This window comes from Antechinus flavipes, chromosome 1 (assembly GCF_016432865.1).
Source record: "Antechinus flavipes isolate AdamAnt ecotype Samford, QLD, Australia chromosome 1, AdamAnt_v2, whole genome shotgun sequence".
NCBI classification, from domain to species: domain Eukaryota; kingdom Metazoa; phylum Chordata; class Mammalia; order Dasyuromorphia; family Dasyuridae; genus Antechinus; species Antechinus flavipes.
Window position 1 is genome coordinate 16,469,036 of NC_067398.1, and position 23,849 is coordinate 16,492,884.

The 23,849-nt window shown below is 39.1% G+C and overlaps 1 long non-coding RNA gene across 1 annotated transcript in view; it reads right to left on the reverse strand.

Moving 5' to 3' along the window:
• Window positions 1-914: 914 nt before the first annotated feature.
• Window positions 915-23,849, reverse strand: part of LOC127550472 (uncharacterized) — a 36,090-nt gene continuing 13,155 nt past the window's right edge. Inside the window, exon 2 of the long non-coding RNA XR_007950874.1 lies at window positions 915-1,274. This is a non-coding gene — a long non-coding RNA (uncharacterized LOC127550472). The remainder of the gene's footprint in view (window positions 1,275-23,849) is intronic.

Here is a 23,849-nt window from a genome sequence, read left to right on the forward strand (position 1 = left end):
GAGGTGATTCAGGCCAGTTCCAATAGATTTGTAATGGAGAGAGCCATCTGCACCCAGAGAGAGGTTGGTGGGAACTGAGTGTGGATCACAACATAGTATTTTCTCTTTTTTGTTGTTGTTTGCTTGTGTTTTATTTTCTTTCTTATTTTTTTCCTTTTTGATCTGATTTGTCTTGTGTAGCATGATAATTGTGGAAATATGTATAGAAGAGTTGCACATAATTAACCTATATTGGATTATTTGCCATCTAGGGGAGAGGATGGAAGAAGGGAAGGAGAGAGAAAAAATTGGAACATAAGGTTTTACAAGGGTGAATGTTGAAAACGATCTATGTATAAGTATTGAAAATTTTAAAAAACTTTATAAAATAATACAGAACTGCGATTTCATTTTTGTATGTAAAGAAACCTTTCTTACTAAATAAATCAGTACTTATTCTACAACATAAAGCCTTATAATAAGACTTCTTCCATGAAATTGGTTTCAAGTATTTATTTTTTGATCACTGTATTTAAATTAAATTGGTTTTCTTTATCATTTTTATTTTCTACACTTAAAACATTATTCTGAGAAGTCTGGAGGTTTTGCCAGCTGTCCAAAAGGACAAAAAGGACCATAATTTAGAAAAGGATAAGAATTTCCCCCAAAAGATGCCAGGGGCATTGAAGAGTTGTGTTAAACATGTAAAGGACTGCTTGCCATCTGGGGAAGGGGGTGGAGGGAGGGAAGGGAAAAATCGGAACAGAAGTGAGTACAAGGGATAATGCTGTAAAAAATTACCCTGGCATGGGTTCTGTCAATACAAAGTTATTAAAAAAAAAAAAAGAGTTGTGTTAAATACCCAGAGATGCCTAGAGACAGAAACTGAATACAGATTTGCATGATTCCAAGACGAATTCACTAAACCACACTGCTTTCAAGTCCTAATAGTCATTTTTAATACCAGTTTCCGGAACACAGTTACTTAAAGTGAGTGAAAGAGGTGCCATAACGGCTTGGTGCAGACCCTGGGGGCAATATTGAAGGCATGAGTGGAGAATGTTTGATATAAAGAAGGCTGTCCCAGTTCTGAATTTTTTTTTAATTGTCATTTGAAGCTGTCCAAAAGTGGGATAGACCGTATCAGGAGGCACTGAGCAGAGGTCCTCCAGCAAAGGTCAGATGGCCACTGGATTGGAGCATCTATCCAGGTATGAAGCAGACTACGTAGGCCACAGGGTCACTTCCAATTCCAAAATTCTGTGACGATGATGACTCTTGACTGGTGCTGGCTCCTTTTATAAAAAATGAAAGACATAATTGGGAAATTCAGGCCTATGATCTCTTACTGACAGGCCCTAATGATGCTATTGATGGCAGAAGACTTTGGTCCAAACAAATTATTAGAGTTGACATAAAGAAGGCCTTAATCAATTCATGTGTTACTCATTCTTCTCTGCCGTCCTCCTTAGCAGCAACATATGCATATCTATCAACATCAATCCCTTAATGGGTTCCCTTCGGGATGATGGGAATTCCTTTTGGCAGCCTCTCCACCCTGGCTACTTAGCAAACAGAGAAGCCACTAGAAGACAAAGTCCCTTCATCCACTTCTCTTAATCAAAAAACCCCTTCCAAAATCAACTGGCATGTCCCCGCTACGTCTGGCTCGGGTCTCCCTTCCCTCTAATATTATACAATTGGAAATCTGGGAACACAGCAAATGTCATCGGGAAAAGGGCAACAGAAGGCCTGGAATCTGTTCCTGATTCTGCCAGTAACCAACCAAGATCTTAGGAAAGGCACTCTCTACCCTCTTGGCCTTAGGTCATCACTGATAAAATAAGGAAAGTGAATAAGATCTTCTGCCAATGTCCCTTGCAGCTCTACAATTTTGTGATTCTGATTCATTCTGAGAATCTGGAATAAGTTTCATGGTTACTGGAGAGAAAAATGATCAGACGTGGTAATATTATGAATGTTATATTCCCAAAACTCATTCAGGGATTTTATCTATGAGCGATAGTGTAGCATCAAAAATCAGCAGCCTAAGAAAGGTTTCTTTATATACAAAAATGAAATTGCAGATCTGTATTATTTTATAAAGTTTTTTTTTATTTTCAACACATATACATAGATAGTTTTCAACATTCACCCTTGCAAAACCTTATATTCCAATTTTTTTCTCTCTCCTTTCCTTCTTCCACCCCCCCCAGATGGCAAATAATCCAATATAGGTTAATTATGTGCAATTCTTCTATACATATTTCCACAATTATCATGCTACACAAGAAAAATCAGATCAAAAAGGAAAAAAATAAGAAAGACCTGGGTTCCATTCCTGATTCACATTAACTCAGCATCCTCAGGACACTCTCTAATATCTTTTTTGTTTGTCTTTATTTAATTCTTTTTAATTGACAAAATCCTATTTTCTCTTTCTTTCACACAAAACCCCTTTAAAAAAATCAAAATCCTAGGAACACCTAAGAGACCTAATCCCTAACATGCACATAGCATTTTCAGGTTTATGAAGCATTCTCTAAGACTATTGCTTATAAATAAGTTGATTATCTATATACCAAGAGTTCCTCATACTAGTGAAATCATAGGTCTGGGTCTTTTTACCCACCTGTAAAAAACAAATCAACATGATTGCCTTCCTTGTTTTTGAAAAAATTTGCAGGAGAAATAATTCACCTGCAACTAAACCCATGAGGAAATAAATAAATGAGCTTCATCATATTCAATAAATTTCACTTGGCATTTACTAAGAGTTTAATATATATAAAGCATCAAGGAGGCAAAGATGAAAAATGTCCCAGCCCTTACTTTCAAGCAGCTTATGCTCTAGAAGCTGGCAATAGGACATATATAAAAATAAGCATGATGCAAGGCAGCATGGGGGAGTAGATAAAATGAGGGTTTTGCTTGGATTCAGACTCCACATCTGACACATGTTGGCTTTGAGACTCTGGATAAATCACTTCAATCAATCAATAAATATTTGTTAAGCACCTACTACATGCCTGACATTGTGATAAGTCATGGACCTTAACCTCTTAGTGAATCAGGAAAGTCTCTAAGACTAAATTGCAGAGAAGGCAATAACTTGCACTGAGAGAGAAAGTTTCCTCACTTAGAAATTCCCTATATCAGGGAAATGTCTGGTCCAGGCCTCTCTCTCATCCTCTAAACAATAGGGACAACTGCAAACTCGTTTATTAGGAGAATATAGTAATATTGTTATATAATAATTAATATTATTATTATATATGAATCTGTTGAAAATTATTTTAGAAACTGTATGGAAGATGGATTAGAGAAAGCAGAGACTGGCAAGAGGAAGAGAATTTAAAAATCTATTACAATGGGCTGGGCAGGTGGTGAGAAAGACCAGGTAAGGAGAGTGAAGGAGATAGATGAGCCAGAAATATAATGGTAAGAAATATAATGGATCTTGAAGACCAGTTATGTGTGAAGGGAAGGGAATGAAAGAGAGAAAGTTTAAAATAATGCAAACATTTCAATGAGTGGGACATTAAGGATACTATTTACTGAAACAGACTTGCAAATTGTTTTCATCATCTGGATGGAAGATAACAATAAAAATAGTAATAATAAAATTATAAGTAGCATTCATGTAACGCTTTAAGACTCACAAAGCATTTTACAAATATTGTCTCATTTTACCCTCACAACAGCCCTCTTGTCCTCATTTTACAGATGAGGAAGCTGAGATACTGAAAGATTAAAATGTCTGAGGTTGGATTTGAACTCAGGTCCTCCATTTGAACTTCTGACATCAGTACTTTATCCAATGTACCACCAAGCTGTCTCTTGAGTTCCATTTTAGATCTGCTAAGTTTGAGGTGCTACATATAGGTTAAGTTGGAGGGGTCTAGCAAGACCCTTGTAATGTGAGACTAGAGCACAGTAACTAGATTAGCAATGTACACAGTTTTAAAAGTCCTGGTGGCGTAGGATTGGTAGTGGATAAGAATTCCAGGAAGAGTGGAAGGGATGAATAATCACAGCAGGATAAGGGTTGAACCAGAAGAGGGCAATGTCATGGAAACCATGATTGGACTGGGTACCAAAAGGAGGAGGTGGTCAATAGTGCCAGATGTTATAAAAGAGAAGAGAGGAGTAAGATTAGAATGGTTTGTACTAAGTAGACAAGTAAAGGAGTAAAAACTGTCAGCACCATGGCCAGCTGCAAGGAGAAAATTAAACTAGTCCTAGCCTAGAATATAACTATAAATATCACGTACCCAGTCAGACTACAGGAACAAACACAGGTTGAATTATTTATTATGGAATTAAAAATTTGAAAGGGAACTAAGTGATCTTGTCCAACCCATTTCTGACAAGTGATCATCCAGTCTTGACTTGAAGACTTCCAATAGAGGGGATTCACAATCTCCCTGGATATCTTCCTTCAATACTTTAAAAGAGACAGCAGGAAGCCACTCACAGATGAGTATCATGGTGTCACCAATGTGAGCGTGCAGGAGTAGCATGTGATGAGGGATTGGAGCAGGGAAAACAAAGGATCACCGAACTAATTGATATAGACTGGTTACTATTGCGAAAATTCATAGCTCTTTTGTCTTCAGAAAGGGATTCAGATCAAAGTGAATGCCTGGGGCTTTGGAAAATATGATTGCATTATAGAAGTCCCTAGGAGGCTTCCCTGACATGGTGGACCAAGATAATCTTCCCCTCGTGTTATAGTCTCTAAGGAGATGGCAAGGGAGCTAGGTTTGCTACTAGTTTGGTACTTCTGGTATTGTGGGATCATATTTTGTTGGTTTTCAGTCATGTCCAACTGACTCTATTTGAGGTTTTCTTGGCAAAGATCCTGGAGTGACATTTCCTTCTGCAGCTCATTCACAGATGAGAAAACTGAGGCAAGCAAGATTAAGTGATATGCCTATAGTCTCACAATTAATAAGTGTCTGAGGCCAGATTTAAATATAGGGAGATAAGTCATCCTCACTCCAGGCCTGGTGCTCTATCCACTGCATCTCCTAGCTACCTCTGAACAGATCACAGTTCTTTGTGCTGTCATCTTCCCTGCTACCTAATATCATTTTAGGAGGCCCTGATTTCTCCTTTCTCCAATACAGTAAGGCCAGCATTTTCTGGACTTCTGGTTTAATCTTTCAGGTTTATACACAGGAAGAAGAAAAGGCAAGACTGAACCGCCCAGATACAATACGCTGCATTGTTCTGAACAAACTCTGCCACTGGGTGGAATTGAATCCATTCCTGCTACAAGTATGCAGCATAACAATATATATAAACACTGCTTAATGTCCTATATTCTTAATTGACGTGTCACTTGTCCATAACCTTCTCCAAAACAATCTGTCTCAGAAACCCGCTTTATACAAACAACTTATTTCAAACAAAGAGCTTTTAACTTTTTATTTGGAAGCCATGGACCATGGAATATGGATTCCTTGTAGAAATGTGTTGTTAGAAGCAGCTCACCCAAAGAAAGAACACTGGGAAATGAATGTAAACTATTTGCATTTTGTTTTTCTTCCCGGGTTATTTTTACCTTCTGAATCCAATTCTCCCTGTGCAATAAGAAAACTGTTCGGTTCTGCACACATAGATTGTATCTATTTGTAACCTATTTAACATGTAAAGGACTGCTTGCCATCTGGGGGAGGAGGTGGAGGGAGGGAGGGGAAAAATCAGAACAGAAGTGAGTTCAAGGGACGATGTTGTAAAAAATTACCCAGGCATGGGTTCTGTCAATAAAAAGTTATTATAAAAATAAAAAATAAAAAATAAAAAAACAAGATTGTTATGATTAACTATGATAGACTTAGCACTTATCAAGGCTGTGATCCAATACCAATGGAAAATACCATCTGCATGCAGAAGAGAAGCATGGAGACTCATTGTGGATTGAAGCATACCATTTTCACCTTTTGATGTTTTGTTTTTTCTTATTTTTTTTCCTTTTTGTTCTGATTTTTCTTTCATGACCAATGTGAAAATATGTTTAAAATGATATAAATGTATAACATATCAGAAAAAAAAGAAAAAAAAACTAAATGTGTTGTTAAATTTAAAAAATAAAATAAATTATATTACAAAGGAAATCAATTATTTTGAAAGTCATCAAAATATTTTTAAAGTGTTCAAAGACTCCAGGTTAAGAATCCTTAAAAATATACACATGACCTGAGGAATGAGTGGAAGCTTAGAACACAGAACCAGACTACACATCCTTGAGAAGCAATCTAAAGTCACAATTGTAGCAATCTTTCCCCATAAATCTAATAGATCTTTTATGAATAGGTTCCCTCCAGATGTTACAATCCAAGGGGCAATGCCTATTAGAGGCTTCACATGTAACCAATCAGACTACAGGAACAATTATTTGTCATGGTTAAATTATTTGTCATGGAATTTAAAATTTGAAAGGGAGCTAAGTGATCTTATTCCAACCCATTTCTGACAATGTTCATTCAATCTTGACTTGAAGACTTCCAACAGGGGGCAAGTCACAATCTCCCTGGATATTTTCCTTCACTTTGGAATATCACTAATTGAATTAAAATCTGCCTCTCTATAATTTATCCCCTTTTTCTACTTCTTCCCTCTAGAGGCAATCAGAAAAAGATAGATCTCTCTTTCCCTTGGCAGTCCTTTGGATCTGTTCTCACAAACAGATTCTGCTAGAATAATAAATAATAGCTCTTGGGTGTGTTTCAACATATTTGAGAACTGATCCCATCCTAGTCCTAAGTGTCTATGTTGTTACAGCTTTCTATACTATAATAACAGTTGGATTACTACATGGTTAGGATGCTACACTCTGAGTCAGAAGAACTTGAATTCTAATCCCACCTTTGACACTTACTAGCTATGTGACCCTGGACAAATAAATCACTTAACCTTTCTATGCCTGAATTTCCTTATCTGTAAATGAGGGGGTTACACTCAATAACTTCTAAGGTCCTTTTCAAATTATGAGTCTATGAGCCTTTCACTCAATAATGTGAATCACTCAATAGATCCCTGCTCACAACCTCAATAGTCCCAGGTCCATCTGCATGGGGACAGCTAAGTGGCACAGTGGATAGAGCCCTGGACCTGAAGTCAAGAAAATTCATATTCCTAAATTCAAATCTGGCCTCAAACACTTGCTAATTGTGTAACTCTGGCCATTTTGTCTGCCTCGGTTTCCTCATTTGTAAAATGAGTTGGAGAAGGAAATGGCAGACCATCCCAGCATTTTTTATCAGGAAAACCCCAAATAGAGTCGTGAAGCCTGAACCCTGAAACAAATGATTCCATCTGCATGCTAATCCTCTTAACATAATTCAGAATGTGTTACTAATAAAGTCTCCTACCCTTATATAAAGTCTCAAGCAGTCCCAGTTTTCTTAGAGTCTCTAAGCAGGCGGGAGAAAGCAGAAGATATCTCTAATGTCCTAGAGCTCACTTTACCCAAACACACCCAGGGCTCTGGGAGCATTGATACTTTTGTGTGCTCGGCATTTATGCCTTCCCTGGGACTATATTTGTTACAAATGGAAGTCACAAAGTGCAATGTTAATTCCACTTGATCTATTGATTTTCTTGGAATAGCAAAGGATGAAGGACATTCAGAATTGCAGATCATGGGTGTTTTTGAGTGAAGAACGATCCTAAAAAGGTCAAAAAAGTAATTGGGAGGTAATAAGATTGTGTGAAATTCTATTAAAGCTTACAGTTATTCGGTTTACTATATTTTGCTGTGAGCCATGAAAATGTCTATCTAGGCAAATTGGAGCTGATTCAGTTAGGGTTAGTGATACCCAGAGAAATTAATTTTTAGGGGGGACCTTTTTACCTAGGTCATGCTTTAAACCATTCTGCTATTTTGAGATAAGTTATTCAGTAGTTGCAAAGAAAACAGCGTGAATTTTAAATAAGATTTCTGATTTTCTCATCCTTTTTTTCTCTTTCTTATCTAGGCAAGAACCATTTCATGATTTTCCTGGTTATAACTAGCTCAAACAGCCCAATAAGACCATTTAGATTCTTTCAGATTTTAAATTAGAGTTTGGCAAAACATCTGTTTCACTGATCTGTCTTGAAGGAGAGAGTTTTCACATGAGAAATTCCCTACTCTAAAGAAATCATAAGTTTAATATTGACTAGGGTCAATTGTCCTATTTTCAGTGTGATCCTTTACTATTTATAAATCTGTAAATGCTACAGCTCAGGCCTTAATGTATTACTTGGTAGATTGTCAAGAGTTAAGAAAATTATGAATAAAAAAATTAATAATATAGTTGTTCAATCATTTCCAACTCTTGCGATCCCTTGTGGGGTTTCCTTGGTAAAGATAATAGAGTGATTTGCCATTTCTTTTTCCAGCTCATTTTATAGCTGAGGAAACTGAGGCAGATATGATGAGGTGACTTGCCCAGCGTCACACAGCTAGTAAGTGTCTGAGGCCAGATTTAAATTCAGGTATTCTTGACTCCAAGCAATAGAATAGAAGCCCCCTTTAAATTCTGAATTCTGATTTTTAAGAAACAACCACCAAGCTTTTAGGGCCAAGTCTATGAATAAGTAAGGTCAGGGACTGAAGTCGGAAACATCCTTCTTGATTAAAAAAAGGAGCCTTGCAGTAAGAAACAGATCTGATATGGCACTGTTCCAGAAACATCTTGCATCGTTGAATAATATGATCCCATGATCACATACATTTATATATATATATATATATATATCCAACTCTACTGTCTCATCTGTATATCTGTATATATGTGTATAATTGGAACCAGAGTATTAAATCTCATTTTGTAGCTCTTTTTTTTTTTTTTTAAGGAAGTCACTATTTTTTCATTTCGGAATGATCCCTGCCCCCGGTTATCCTCCTTACTTCCATATATTAAAGTAAAAGTGTATTCATATTTCCCTTTAGCTGTCCCTCTACATGTCTGGTTCACACATTACAGAGAAATGGAGAACTATTTTCTTCTCACATACCACAGCCAGAATTCCAATGTATAGTTTATACATTTGACCGGTGGATGTTTAGTCCTGGAGAAGCTCCCTCTTCCTCTCTCCTCCCCACTCCCTCTCAGGAAATCAAATACTTTGCTTTCAACAAGACTTCCTCCATGCTGAAGGGAGGCCAGGATTACCAACCCCCATGCTGCTTGGAAGACCTGGGCTGCAGAGAAAGAAGGCGGCAGAGTCCATCTGCCATAGACCGGGGGCAGTCGGAAATATTTCTTCTGTTAGCTCAGCTTGTGGCCACACTGGAAGAATTTGTTTTCACACCAAACAGACACATTCTTGATGATGGGAAGGAAATCTTGCAACTAATCTATGAACACAGGTTTACTTGGCTGTGGTCTTTTCCCTAGCAACATGACACATTCTTCCCCCCTCCATCCATCCATCTATTTCCAAACTACCACCCCCTTCATGAGAAGGAGTAATAATCGTAGCTTTAGGACTAGAAAGGGTCTTAGAGGTCACAGAATTAAGGCAGCATCCTAAATCTAGAAGCTAGAAGGTACCACAGAGATGGTAGTATGTCCCAGTTAAGGAACTGAGATCCAGAGAAATTGTCATTTGTCCAAGTTCATTGTCAGAGGTAACATTTGAACCCAAATTCTCTCACCTAGGAAGCTATTTCCACAGTAATTTTCTTCTTACTTAGCTTATATATTTGATGAGAAAACCCATTACCATGATGATGGTTGCCATGACCGTATGACAGCTGAGCAGTAAATTGTGTCATGGTGATTTAATTCCAGATCCTCTATCTTCAAATCCAGAGTTATCCTCACAGCCCCATAAAGTCTGTTTTTCTTTTCTTGTTGGCTCATGTGTATGGTATTCTTTAGGATTCCATGAATCAGTTACTATTTCTGGTTGTGATATTTCCCTTAACCCCTTCCTCTTTATAGAGAAATGGGGGAATCATTACGTGAAATGTTGTAGACATTGTCAGACCCAGTAATAATATAGGTGGGTTTGCTAGATAGGTTTTCCTTACTCCAGCAAGGGACTGATTTGGGGAAATATATATGAAGAGAATCATGACTTTTATTTAAAGGTATCCACAAAATTTGGAAAATTAAAAAAATGTTTCCCCTTTCTTGTTCCTCTTGCTGAGGTGAAGTTTAACTAAGCTTACCACGTCTCCTGCCTTTTCTTCTAGCTTTCTCATTTGAAGAACATATTAAGCATATGGTTTTCTTTTTATTAAACATTTTTTAAAGTATTTTCCCCAGTTATGTATAAAACAAAATTTGGGGTTATACATGTACAGTCATTTGTTCTTATTTCCATATGAATCATGTTGGGAGAGAAAAATCAGAAAAAAGGGAAAAACCATGAGAAAAAATGTGTTGATCTGCATTCAATCTCCATAGTTCTGTCTGGGGAAACATCCTTCTTGATTAAAAAAAAGAGACATGGCCTTGCAGTAAGAAACAGATCTGGTGTGGTAATGTTCCAGAAACATCTTGCATCATTGAATAATATGATCCTATGCTCACATACATTTATTTATATATATTTATATATGTGGATAAATGTGTGGGTATGGATGTCACTTTTCATACAAATTTTATTGGGATTGCCTTGGATCACTGAGTCACTGAGAAGAACCAAGTCTATCATAGTTGATCATCACACAATCCTGCTGCTGCTGTGTACCATGTTCTCCTAATTCAGCTTTTAAGCATATTATTTTCTAAGAGAACTTACCCACCGTCATTTGAATCCAGCTCCCCATGCCCAGACCCCAATGTTATATTCAGTATAGAGATCGATGCTGGAAAAGTGCACTGATCATTCCAAACAGCTTGAAAGATGTCAGATCTAAATCATGGTCTACAGACCGAGAAGGTGATTATTTTTAAGGTTAGTGGGTAAAACCCTATGGTCCTTTTTGATTGTTTCAGGCCAGTAACACAGCATTCCTGGCCTGAAACAACCAAAAAGCATCACAGGGCCAACTTTCAACGATAAACTGCTTCCTCTTTCATTTTTCTAATGGAAAAATCACAGAGCCATGAACATAAATCTGTTTTCAAAAACCATTTGAGGATACGATCCAATCTTTGTTCTTCAGCAAATGAAGATAGACTGAACCTGAATTATTCAAAATATAGGGACTCTGAGACTGTAGCATTGGGAAAGTCAGGGAAGCTTCCCCAGGAGTCCAGTCCCACCCCTGACACTCAATGGCTGTGAACCCGATGTCCACCGAGGCCCTCTTATGCAAGATAAGGGATGATAAATGAATTATCTCTCCATAAACATGTAAACTCCACAACGGAATTCTGGTATGTGTTAAACTGAGAAAGCAATGCCCCATTTCTGAGATGTAAATACAGACATGTTTAGAGACAAGAAAATGTCAGGATAAATAGGTTTGAGTTCTCTAACAAGTCCTGACCAAAAAGAGACTAATCCTCAGAGCATGGGCTGTGTGCTCTGTCAGAAGCCAGCCCACATGGAAGGGCTGGAAGGTCTGCTTCTACAAAGTGGGACGACATGGAATGGAAAAGCTCTAGCCAGACAGTCATAACTCAGTCGGATCTCTGAACCAGGGTATGGAGAAACAGGCAGTTGATGGATTGCTGAGCCCGGACTGGAGGGCACTAAAAGACACTATCCTGCCCAAGCAAATCCCTTCCTTTTTTCTGCCTGGTTGTATTCCGCTGAGGAGGCAGAACTGCTGTGGAGACCTTGGTTGGAAGGGAAGCCACAGGCCTTTATCTTCCCACTGTGGTTGCTACCATGTGGCCCTGGAGCATATGGTCCCGCTTAGATTTATTTTTTAAATCTGCCTTATTAGATTACCTGCAGATAACCTAATGCCTTAAGGGGTATTTTGATTAAAATGTGAAAAAGAATAAATAGGCTTTTACAGGTGATTTTCTGCATCATTGCCATAGTCACACAATTGATTGAAAGGTGTGGAGAACGCCAGGTTCTGATGTGTTTGTTTTGGGATTTTTTTTTAAAGGTAGTTGACTTAATAAAATTCAATTGCTCTCCTCTTGTTGTAGGAGGGCTTTAAGTTAACAAAATATCACACATTACTACTTTATTTTAACTTGGAAAATAAGTTAATAGACGATAAATGTGCTAACACATTGACGTGAAAAGAACTACGCTTGGTAAAGATTAACTGACTACATGTGAATTCTAGAATGTATGAAATTGAATCTGTGTTTTAGGAACAAAGGTATAAAAGTGAGCCCTTGGTTCCCAGCTCCCAAGCACCTAAAGGCAAAAGTCTATTCCTCTAGATCACTGAGAGGCAATGCATCATAATGGATGGGTTCTGACTCAGAGTTAAGAAGACATGGGCTGAAATCCCTGTCACTAGCAATGTGACCATGACCGGGTTTTATGGGATCAAGGGAATTATTTGCACAGACCAGATTACTGATGTATCTATATTATCCATTTTCCATCATGTTGTAGCAAATGGTCTCCAAATGGTAGGTGTATGCACATCTGAGATAAAAAGACAACTCACACTGAAAATGTACATGTCCTAGCAGAGCTTCCTCAAGGACACAATCTACAGCTGGCCTGACTTCAGAGGAACAATCAAGAGCTAAAGGTTGACTTTAGCTAAAAGGGCACGAGTCGGTTTGATTTTCTTCCTGAGTATATCTAAGAAAGAGAACATATCTTTCTCAGGGTCTATAGATCAAGTCTCACACAGCCATCTGGGCCACAAAAATACCAAGGTCCTCAGCTCAGTGGGTAAAATTCAGCAGCACTGAATGGTTCCCCAGCTTTCCCTTTATATGCATGATATATGTGTATATACACGTGTTCAAATATACAGGATAAAGAGGAGAGAACGTTTGGGGGATAGGAGAGAGGCAGAGACAGAGGGAAGAGAAAGAAAGAGAAACAGAGAAAAAGAGAGAGAGAGAAGAAAAGGAAAGAGGAGAGTGACAGAAAAGGGGGGGAAGAGAGCGAGAGAGAGCAAGAGCGAGAGAAGAGAGTCACAGAAAGGTAGAGAGAGAGAGAGAGAGAGAAGAGAGTCACAGAAAGGTAGAGACAGAGACAGACAGAAAAAGAGAGAAGAGAGAGAGAGAGAAGAGAGAGAGAGAGAGAGAGAGAGAAGAGAGTCATAGAAAGGTAGAGACAGAGACAGACAGAAAGAGAGAGAGAGAGAGAGAGAGAGAGAGAGAGAGAGAGAGAGAGAGAGAGAGAGAAAAAGAGAAGAGAATCACAGAAAGATAAAGACAGAGACAGAGTGAGAGATGGAGAAAGAGCAAGAGCGAGAGCGAGAGCGAGACAGAGAGAGAGAAAAGAGGTAGAGAGAAGTGACAGAAAGATAGAAAGAGATAGTGATCGTGAAGCACGTTAGTGATACCCTATCAGTTTCCCAACTTATTGTTTTCACTATTTACTTTCCAGTACTTTAATGATTTAGAGTGTTGCCTGGATTCCCAACATAATCTTTGGGATATTCAAGGCTATCTCCCTCAAAAGACCTTTTCTCACCTCCCTCCCAGTTGCTAGTTGGCAAATTACTTTGTGTATATCTCTCAAGTACAATGGGGTCTAAGCTCCCTGAAGTGAGAGACGGTTGCATTTTTGTTTTTGTGTCCAGCACTGGACACAATGCCTGACACAGAAAAACTTAGTAAGTGCACACCGAATTAAATAAAATGTTCTCATCCCCCAGCATAACACCAACAATTCCAGGGCAATCGAGTCAAACTGGTCCAAAACAATTCCAAGAATCCATGTCTCTCTACAAGATCTGTCATTCTCATTTCACTTGTACTCACCAATCTATCCACGTGGAATTTCTCACCCATGTTTTCAAATAAGTGGCAAGGTCCATAGAGCACTGAACCTAAAGTCAGAATAACTTAAATTCAAATTCAATCTCAGTCACTTACTAGCTATATGACTCTGGACAAGTCACTAAACTCTATCTGCCTCAACTTCCTCAACTATAAAATATAGACAATAAGAACACCTACTACCCAGATTTGTTGTGAGGATCAAATCAGATAATATCTGTAAAGCACTTTGCAAACCTTAAAATGTTCTATACATGGCTAGCTTAATACCTATTGTGAAAAAATTAGGCAAGTCAATATAATGAAAAGCTTCTCCCTATCTCTTTCTTGAAACTCTTCTCAAGCATAACCCAATTTCCTAAGTCATTTAGAGGCCTTTAAACAAAATAAAATCCTAATGAAGTCGCTGCCATGAATAATTAATTGTTCTTGAACACTCTCCCAAATAAAATCCATTCTCATTTGATTAGAGGTTTCCACAAGGCCCATAGGTTCATCATGGGTATTTTGACATCATTCTTGCACCTCCTTTTCTTTGTCTTGTCAAATGCATTTAGGATTAAGGATTCTATTCCAGAAACGGTCTTCCAAAGAGGGATAATAAAAATGATGATGGTGATGATGATGGCAGTAGCTCTGATGATGGATTATAGGAAAGTGGACCTAAGAGTTAATTTTGTCCAGCATCCTCATTTTACAAATAAAGAAACTGAGGCACAGAGAGAGAAGTGACTGGGCCAGGATCATCAATCAGAGACCTTTGAGAAGTAGCGACGCATTTCCTCCCCTAAAAGTAATGTGAAGACTAAACTTGGGGCAGAAAACAAGAAACGCTGAAAAATAACCAACCCCTATGGAAGCAAATGGTCTAGAGAAGCACTTGCTCAGTGGGGAGAAAGGACTTATATCTATGTTAATGTACTTTCCTTTCCTTCATCTTCATCTCTTCATCTGTGAATATTTGCCACAGAAAACCCTATATTCTTATAAGAAGACTATTGTCTCTCATTATCTAGACACCTGTCTGAGTGACACAGCCAGCTCTATCCTGAACCTGCTTGTCTCCCTGATCCAATGGCACATTTTCTTTTCTAAAAAACATACAAAGGTCTATATTATTGAATTACACATCTTCAAAACCCACGTAACTTTTTGAAAGTTTAACTGAGCCTTAGGAAACACTCACTCCAGATGTTTTTGCCTTGGTTTTCTTGTAAGGAAAAATCACACTTTAAAAACAGAAGCAGAAACACACAGGAGAATGCTGAACATGGAGTTAGGAAAACTTGGGTTCAAATCCTGCGCTTTACTAGCCACATGATCCTGACGTGTCGCTTAATTGCTCTGATTTCTCCTCATCTATAAAATGAAGAGGCTGGGTTAGATTACCTCCAAATCTATGCTGCTGGCATCTCATGCTCTCATTCTCACTACCTGCCACTTCTACCTTTTCCCCCCATTGTGAATGTTCTCTATCATCTGTTTTTACTCCCTTCATGCACAGAATCTATTCTTATTAGTATCATATCACAGCACACACATTTATCGTGTGTGTGTGTGTGTGTGTGTGTGTGTAATATTTTTATTGGTCCATTTATTCTCCTGAAATAATAATGTGTCAAGGTTCACAAGCAGAGAGCATCACAGCATAAAGAACAATTGACCATGTTAACTTCTGACAATCTCTACGTGATATGGATTAAGGACTCCATGGTAGCTAGGAAACCTGTCAATATCCATCTTATTGATAGTCAATACACCAATGGATTGGGGATTTCTTTGATTTGGGAGTTCCCTTCAATGGTGCAGATTGCATCCCATCCATGCCTCCCTAACCATGTCCTCCTCAAAATTCACCAGAGGAGTCTGCCCAGCTCATTGATGACCTTCCCTGATTTCTCCCATCATCATAAAGGGAGCAGTGGAGCACTTTCTGTTCCATACTCGTCACATCTTCTAAGTCTTATTTTTTCTCACACTCTGCCTTAGAGTTCCTCATTGGTTATATATCGAACCTGCACTAGTCTTGTGCCCTCTGTTTAAAACTCATTTTTAGTTTTCTGGAGACAGAAGTGCTCCAGATCCCAATATAATACCAGCAGAACATTAACCTAGCTAAGGTTCATCCCATGGAACAACATCCCATGGTCCAATTGACCACAGGTTTGGGTGATCATTTTGGTATGATACGGAAAGCACTGAATGGTCCCTTGATCACCCTCTACCCCATAATAGAGAAAGTGGTATGGGGCAGTTAAAAAAAAGACCTTTCTCTTTGATTATTTCCAGGGGACAACATGTAACATGGAGTCTTTCTCCAACCCAACATCATGACAAGCAGGCTAATGTGGCAGTTAATGCAGGAAAACTCAACTAGATGACCTTATATCTGGACCCCGAAGATCTTTTCTACTTTTGTATTTTTTTTCTTAATCTTAGATTAAAAAGTAACTATTCTGAGATGTATGTGTTCAGCCTTGGAGGCAATCTTATGAGTCAAAAATGCTTTGAGATCCTGGTTCTTCCATAATGACTGAATTCAGAGGGAACACATATGTCATAACCCTATATTTGAAAGTAAGCAGTTTATCTTTATGCTTGTCTCTTCATGTTTCTTCCTTTTTATCTTTTCTTTTAATGTCTGTGTTTGAACTACAGTATTTCTACATAGGTCTGACCTTTTTATCAGGAATGTTTGAAAATCCTCTATTTCATTAAAAATCCATCTCTCTCACACACTCTCCCTAGAATTATACTCAGTTTTGCTAGGTAAGTTCTTCTTGTCTGTAAACCTATTTTCTTTGATTCCTGGAATATTGTAGTCCAAGCTCCCTGCTCCTTTATAGTGGTAGCTGATAAATCATGTATTTGATTTCTTTCTTTATGAGTGCTTGTAGCATTTTTTTTCTTTGACTTGAAAGCTGTGGATTTCATGTATCCTATTCCTGGGAGTTTTCATGATTTTTAAAATTATTCTTTCTATTTATACTTTGCCTTCTGGTTCTAAGAAATCATGGGTAGTTTTCTTTTAATATTTCTTGAACTATGAAGTCTAGGCTCATGGCATTCAGGTAATCTGAAAACATTTCAATTTTTTCACCTTAATCTGATTTCTAGCTCAATTGTTTTTGCTATGAGGTGCTTTATATTTTGTTCTATTTTTCAGTCTGTTGACTATTTTAATATTTCTTATCATCTCACAGTCATCGCTTTTTATTTAGTCCATCCTAATGTTGAAAGAGTTTGTTGCTTAGACAAGGTTTTATAACTCTAGCGCTGTCATTAATTACTTTATTCTCTCTTAATTATCAAATCTAATGATTCTTTTCATCCTTCTTGACCTCTCCTCAGCCCTCTTCTCTCTAGGTTGTCATGACACTTTTTTCTTTATCCTCCTATCTGTCTGATTGCTCCTTCTCAATTTCCTTTGCTAGATCTTAATCCAAATCATGCCCATTAACCATATGTGCCTCTCAAGGCTCTGTCCCGAACCTTCCTCTCTCATTTCGACTCATCTAACTTTTCTCCTGACTTCTAGTCTCACTTCTCCAACTGCCTATTGGACATATTAAAGTAGATATCCCACAGACATCTTAAATTCATTAAACTGAACTCATTATCTTTCCCTTCAAGCTTTCCCTATTCATACCTTTCCTATTAAGAGTACCACCGCCCCCTTCACTCCCCACAGTCATCCAGACTGACAATGCAATCTCTAACTCTTCACTTTTTCGCCCCCGTATCCAATCATTTCCAAGTCCTCTCATCTTTATCTTTCTAACATATTTCATATATGCTGAAATCATCTTCCTACAACACAGGTCTGACCATGTATATCACTCCTCCATTCGCTAAAAATTCCAGCGACTCCTTATTTTAAATCCTATTTGGCTTTTAAAGCCCTTCCTCATCTAACCTCTCATATATATTTTCCTAATCTTCTTCTGCCTTGCCGGTCTCCTTGCTAGTCCTCAAACAAGACTTTCCATTTCCTGATTTTTACTGTCTGCCCTCTATGACTGGAATATTCTCCATCTTCATCTTCATCTCTTTGGCTTTCTTGGCTTCCTTCGCATTCCAACTAAAAATTCCAGTTTCTAGAAGAAAACTTTCCCCGTCCTCCTTAACCTTAGAGCTTTCCCTCTACCATTATCCCCAATTTATCCCGTCCGAACATGTTGTTGGCTTGTTGTCAGCGCTCCTAGACCACGAACTCCTTGACGGCGGTGACTTTATGTGGGGAAAGGCCTTCAGGGAGGTTGCTCTGCTTTGGATCCCCAGCCCTTGGCATAGTGCTTGGCACATAATAAGTACTTGACAAATGTTTGTTGACTTTACTTGGCTTACTGACATGACTGAGAGGTCCCCTAGTTCAATCTTCTTATTCTACAGCTGAAATTGAAACTCAGAGAGAGAAGTTAAGTGATTTGCTCCTGGTCAAACCATTAGTAAATGACAAAGCTAGGCTTTGAAGCCAGGTCTTTAAATCCAGTCTCTTTCTCTTTCAACTGAATCACATGAGGGCAAGCCTGAATTTTCATATCTTGCCTTAGAAAGCGGGGCTCCCCATACAGACTCTTTATGAGGCACAATCATAGTTTAGACCAGGGATACCAACCATCCCACTCCCCAGTGCCGCTGGAACTAGATTAAAATGTGATCAGGAATTAATCATTAATTAACTGATAGGAATATTTTTAAATAAATAAAAATAGAATAGAATATAAATAATGTTAATATGTGGCTTTCTAAGTCAAGTGATCCCATTTCTATTTCAGTTTGACATCACTAATTTAGCTCTTCGGGACTGCCAGGTCCAACCCACTCACTTTACAGAGGGGGAAACTGAGATCCAAAGGACTATGGACTTGCCTAAAGTCATATAAGTAGAAATTGGGATTTGAACCCAAATCTTTCCACACTGCTAAAGAGATGAAACCTCGGATAATGAAAACATGGCATCTGGAAATTAAAACAAATGAAGGGAATTCAGCCATCCTTTGGGTATGGATTCGTGTTCCAAGCCGAATATTTTCTACATCCCAACAGTCACCAGTCACCTGGAAGCCTTCTCCCTGGCTTAGCAATAAAACTGGGTGGTGGTGCACTGCCATCTGGTGGCCATGGTGTGAAATGGCACCATCAGGCCATCGGCAGACCCCTTTCACAGTCCCTGAGACCATCTCAAGCAGTCATCAACATCAGCTCTTTTCATAATAATACAAAGATGTTATTTGCCGGCTAAAACGGCCCTTCTGTTTTCCAGCTACAAATTTGTGCAAGATCAGTTTTTTTTTTCCTACACTCCAAATCAAAGCAGTTTGCAACAAAGATTGAATGCAGAAGCTGATCCAAGAATACAGCTGTCTTCCATTAAGCCAGATGTTAAAGAGATTTGCAAAAATATGCAAAGCAACACCCTGCTTCTCCCTCATTTCTTCTCACTCGTATTTTGTGTTTTGGGAAATCTAGCCATTTTCTTGATAAATGTATTATTTATGTTAGCACTTTGAGTTTATTATTTTAATCAATTAATAAATAAACATTTAATATGTATATCAGTTTTCATTTCCAACATGATAAATATTGAAAGATATGTCCCATATAAACATGAGCTCTGTGAGATCCTCAGTAATTTTTAGGGGTGTGAAGAGGCCCTGAGACCAAGAACTTGCGAGTCACACGTCTAAAGGAAGAATTATGGATCTGGAATAATTTATATAAGATGTTGGCAGCTTCTGAGAAGTAAATTGTTGGGTAGGTTTTCATTTCTTCAATCTAATTTAAGGTTTCAGAAGGTAGGAAGAGCCCCTCTCTCCTCTAGTCACTGTGAATTTGAATCTTTAGAATCCTATCCATTTGGAATATAGGGAACAGAAATAATACATACATACATACATATAAACATCTGTATCTCTCTGTGTCTCTATCTCTCTCTGTCTCACTATCTCTCTTTGTTCTTTGTCTCTGTATCTGTCTCTGTCTGTCTGTCTTGGTCACTCTCCCTCTTTCTTTTTCTTCTTCTTCTTCCTCTTCCTTCTTCTTCCTTCTTCCTTCTTCTTCCTCTTCTTCTTCTTTTTTCTCTTCTTCTTTTTCCTTCTGCCTTCTTCTTCCTTTTCCTTTCTTCTGCCTTTTTCCTTCTTCTTCTCCTTCTTCTTCTTCTCCTTCTCCTTCTTCTTCTTCTTCTCCTTCTCCTTGTTCTTCTTCTTCTCCTTCTTCTTCTCCTTCTTCTCCTTCTCCTTCTTCTCCTCCTCCTCCTCCTTCTCTCTCTCTCTCTCTCTCTCTCTCTCTCTCTCTGCCTCTAGCTCTCTCTTTTTGTCTCTCACACACTCCCTGTGTTTTTCTCTGTCTGTCTCTGTGTCTCTTATTCACCATTCACACAGCCACCCTCTTCCAGACTCTTGTTGTTTCTTTCTTGAACTATTGTCAAAATCTTCTAATCCCTGCCTCAAGCCTCTTTCTGCTTCAGTGCATGTTTCACTGAGTGATTTTCCTAAAAAGCAGATCTGACTGTGTCACTTCCCTTCTCAATAAGCTCCAGTGGCTCCTAATCACCTCCAGGATCAAACACAGAATCCTCCATTTGGCATTCAAGACTCTTCACCATCTCATCCTTTCTCATCTCTCTAGTCTTCTTATACATTATTCCCCTCCATGAATTCTCTCGTCAATTCATTTTAATCCACCAAGAAGTTCCAGCAATGTACCAGATATTGTGTTAATTATTGGGGGTGCAATAAGAAAAAAATTAGTCCCTGTCTTTTGATAAAGGAAGCTTCCATCTATGCTGTGTCTTATATGTAGCCATATATGTCCATGTCGTCACACCTGCTAGATTGTGGCTTTTTCCTTATATTACTAACATTTAGCACAATGCTAACTATATATTAAGGGCTTAACAGATGCTTGCTGAGTGATAGCTGATATTGGGAATCTTCTGATTATTTGTTTACATTGTTTAAGGAACTTCAGTGAAACTTTGGTGCCTTTCTTAATTTTCCATGGTATAAAGCAAAAGTTATTCTGTACCCAATATAAATGCATTTATTAATTTGAATGTTTATATATGAGCTGGGGACCCTGTTATCCACTTTGGGAGAAACCTAGACATAAGCATAGTTAATAGAAATTCAAGGGTTTAATCTGAGAGATTAGAGCAGATATTAAGATTGCAGAGTAGTCTCTAAGTGATGACAATAGCAAAACTCTCTCTCTCTCTCTCTCTCTCTCTCTCTCTCTCTCTCTCTCTCACACACACACACACACACACACACGTACACAAGTATCTACTTTTCCAAAACTTCTGCCAACATATTAATCCACCATGAAATGCATTCAGTTCACATCTGCTTGTTTAGTTACATAATGGTCATCGTCCTCACATCGCTTAACTGCCTTTGTAAATTCATCCTTTTTGATAATTCCCTGGCTCACGTCTCAGATTCTTTCAGGATTTTCATCAGCCTGTGCTGAGTATGGCATGCCTTCTTTTGCTAGCTTCCATCTCATTAGCATGAGTAAATTCTCACTTTTACCTTCTTCTTGGACACTTGCTTGAGGAAGGAAGGAAGAGAGGAAGGGAGGGAGGGAGGGAGGGAAGAAGGAAGGAAGGAAGGAAGGAAGGAAGGAAGGAAGGAAGGAAGGAAGGAAGGAAGGAAGAAGGAAGGAAGGAAGGAAGGAAGGAAGGAAGGAAGGAAGGAAGGAAGGAAGGAAGGAAGGAAGGAAGGAAGAAGGAAGGAAGGAAGGAAGGAAGGAAAGGAAGGAAGGAAGGAAGAAGGAAGGAAGGAAGGAAGGAAGGAAGGAAAGAAGGAAGGAAGGAAGGAAGGAAAGGAAGGAAGGAAGGAAAGGAAGGAAGGAAGGAAAGGAAGGAAGGAAGGAAGGAAGGAAGGAAGGAAGGAAGGAAGAAAAAGAAAGAAAGAAGGAAGGAAGGAAAAAAGAAAGAAGGAAGGAAGGAAGGAAGGAAAGAAAGAGGGAAGGAAGGAAGGAAGGAAGGAAGGAAGGAAGGAAGGAAGGAAGGAAGGAAGGAAGGAAGGAAGGAAGGAAGGAAAGAAGGAAGGAAGGAAGGAAGCAAGGAAGGAAGGAAGGAAGGAAGGAAGGAAGGAAGGAAGGAAGGAAAGAAGGAAGGAAGGAAGGAAGGAAGTTGCTGTTGCTACCAAGGACAGCGCCATCCTTTCGGTCCCTCATTTGTAGTGTTATGCTGGACTTTTCCCTCCCATTCACTGCTAATAGCCACAATCTGATGCCAAGTCTGGTTCTTTCTTCATATCTTTCTCCTTGGAAGCCTCCTCTCCAATCTCTGGTTTTCTCAGCTGCCGCGCAAGTTTAGGACATCATCACCTCTCATTCAGACTCACAATAGCCTTCTAATCTGCTTCCCTATCTCAAGGATTTCCCCCCCACACACCAATTTACCCTCAACACAGTCACCAAAGTGACTTTCTTAGTGCACAGATCCAACCATGAAACCGTACTGTTCATTAAAATCCAGCAGTTCCCTGTCACCTCTGGGAACAAATATAAAATCATCTGCTTACACTTAAAGTCCTTCATAAAGGGCCCCTTGAACTTTTCCAACCTTCTTAACGCATCATTCCCCTCCACATACTCTCTGGTCCTGCTGTACTGGCCTTTGTATGGTTCCTCACTTGTAGCCCTCCACCTTCTGAGCTCCTGCCTTGTCTCGCAGACCCCCTGGTTCCCTTTATGGCTCAGGAAAAGCATAAAAGCATAATCTTCTTTAGGAGATTTTTCCTAACTCCTTCTCCCCTTCCATTTTTGTTTCCCTTTCCTTCCCCCACTCCAAACACACACACAAACTTATCTTAATATGTGTTTTGCATAAATCTATCTATGTGCAGGTTTTCTCCCAATAGAATGTAACCTCCTGGGGCGGTGGGTGGGGGTTGCTTTGCTTATGTCATTGTATACCCAGCTCCTGGCATAGTGCCTTGCAGCTATAGGCAGTACAATGGACACAGCCCTGGAGCTGGAGTCAGAAAGTCCTGAGCTCAAACTGGGCATACATACACTGTGTGACTCTGAATAAGTCATTTAACCACTGTCAGCCTCAATTTCCTCATCTGGAAAGTGGGAATGATAGTGGCACCTGCCTCAAGGATTGCTTCAAGGATCAAATGAGAGAAGAATTGTAAAGTGTTTCGCACAATATGTGGCATATAGTAGGCACTTAATAAATGCTTGTTTCCTTCCTTCTAGCACATAGGAAGTACTCATAAATGTTTACTGACTGATTCATGGGAAGATTCCTATACAGTATGCTATAATAAACTACTGGAACCCCATGAAGCAAAGGTCTGAGCTAAAGACTCACCCGTTCTAAGCAGAACTTCGGTATTGTCTCATGTGGGGAGCTATCAGATATCATGAGACCATGGAAAGCAATAATGACTCCTGGGGAGATCACCTCCATGACCCTAAAGGGATGGATTAGACTGAACAGGCAGCTGACATAGTCTCATGTGTAGCACATAGGAAATGTCCCAAGGAATTGGCAATGGGCAGGAGGAGGGGAGGAGAAGGGGAGGGGGGCTATCTACCAGTGTCCAGATGTCACAGTGCCTCTATTCATGTTGGAACTTATATAGTTTGTCCACCACAGGACAGATCTCCTCAGTCCATTATGAGTTGGTCCTTAAGATCTACCCATGTACTTTCACAATTAACTTAGCGATGGTAGCTTTTATTTGGGACCACTTACAAAAGAGCTGAGGGAGGGAGGGAGAGGAGACACCCCTAACTGGGCCACTCCTCCGATTGGAAGTGGAAACCCTTTCCTGGAAACTCTCAGAAGTTCAAGGCAGGATTTCTGGTTGTTTGGAAATAGGCATCCCCAAAGGAGATGCTCACAGTATTATTAGCAACCACCTCTTCATCTTCTACCAGGCTGCAATCCTCTGGACTTTTCCATCATACTCCCAGCTAGGAACTTTCCACTCCCCTTTTCAGCTTTCTTTTCTGTGTTGTTTTCCACATTCGAACATAAGCTCCTTTAGAAGCTGCCTTTTTTGCCTTGTATTTATATTC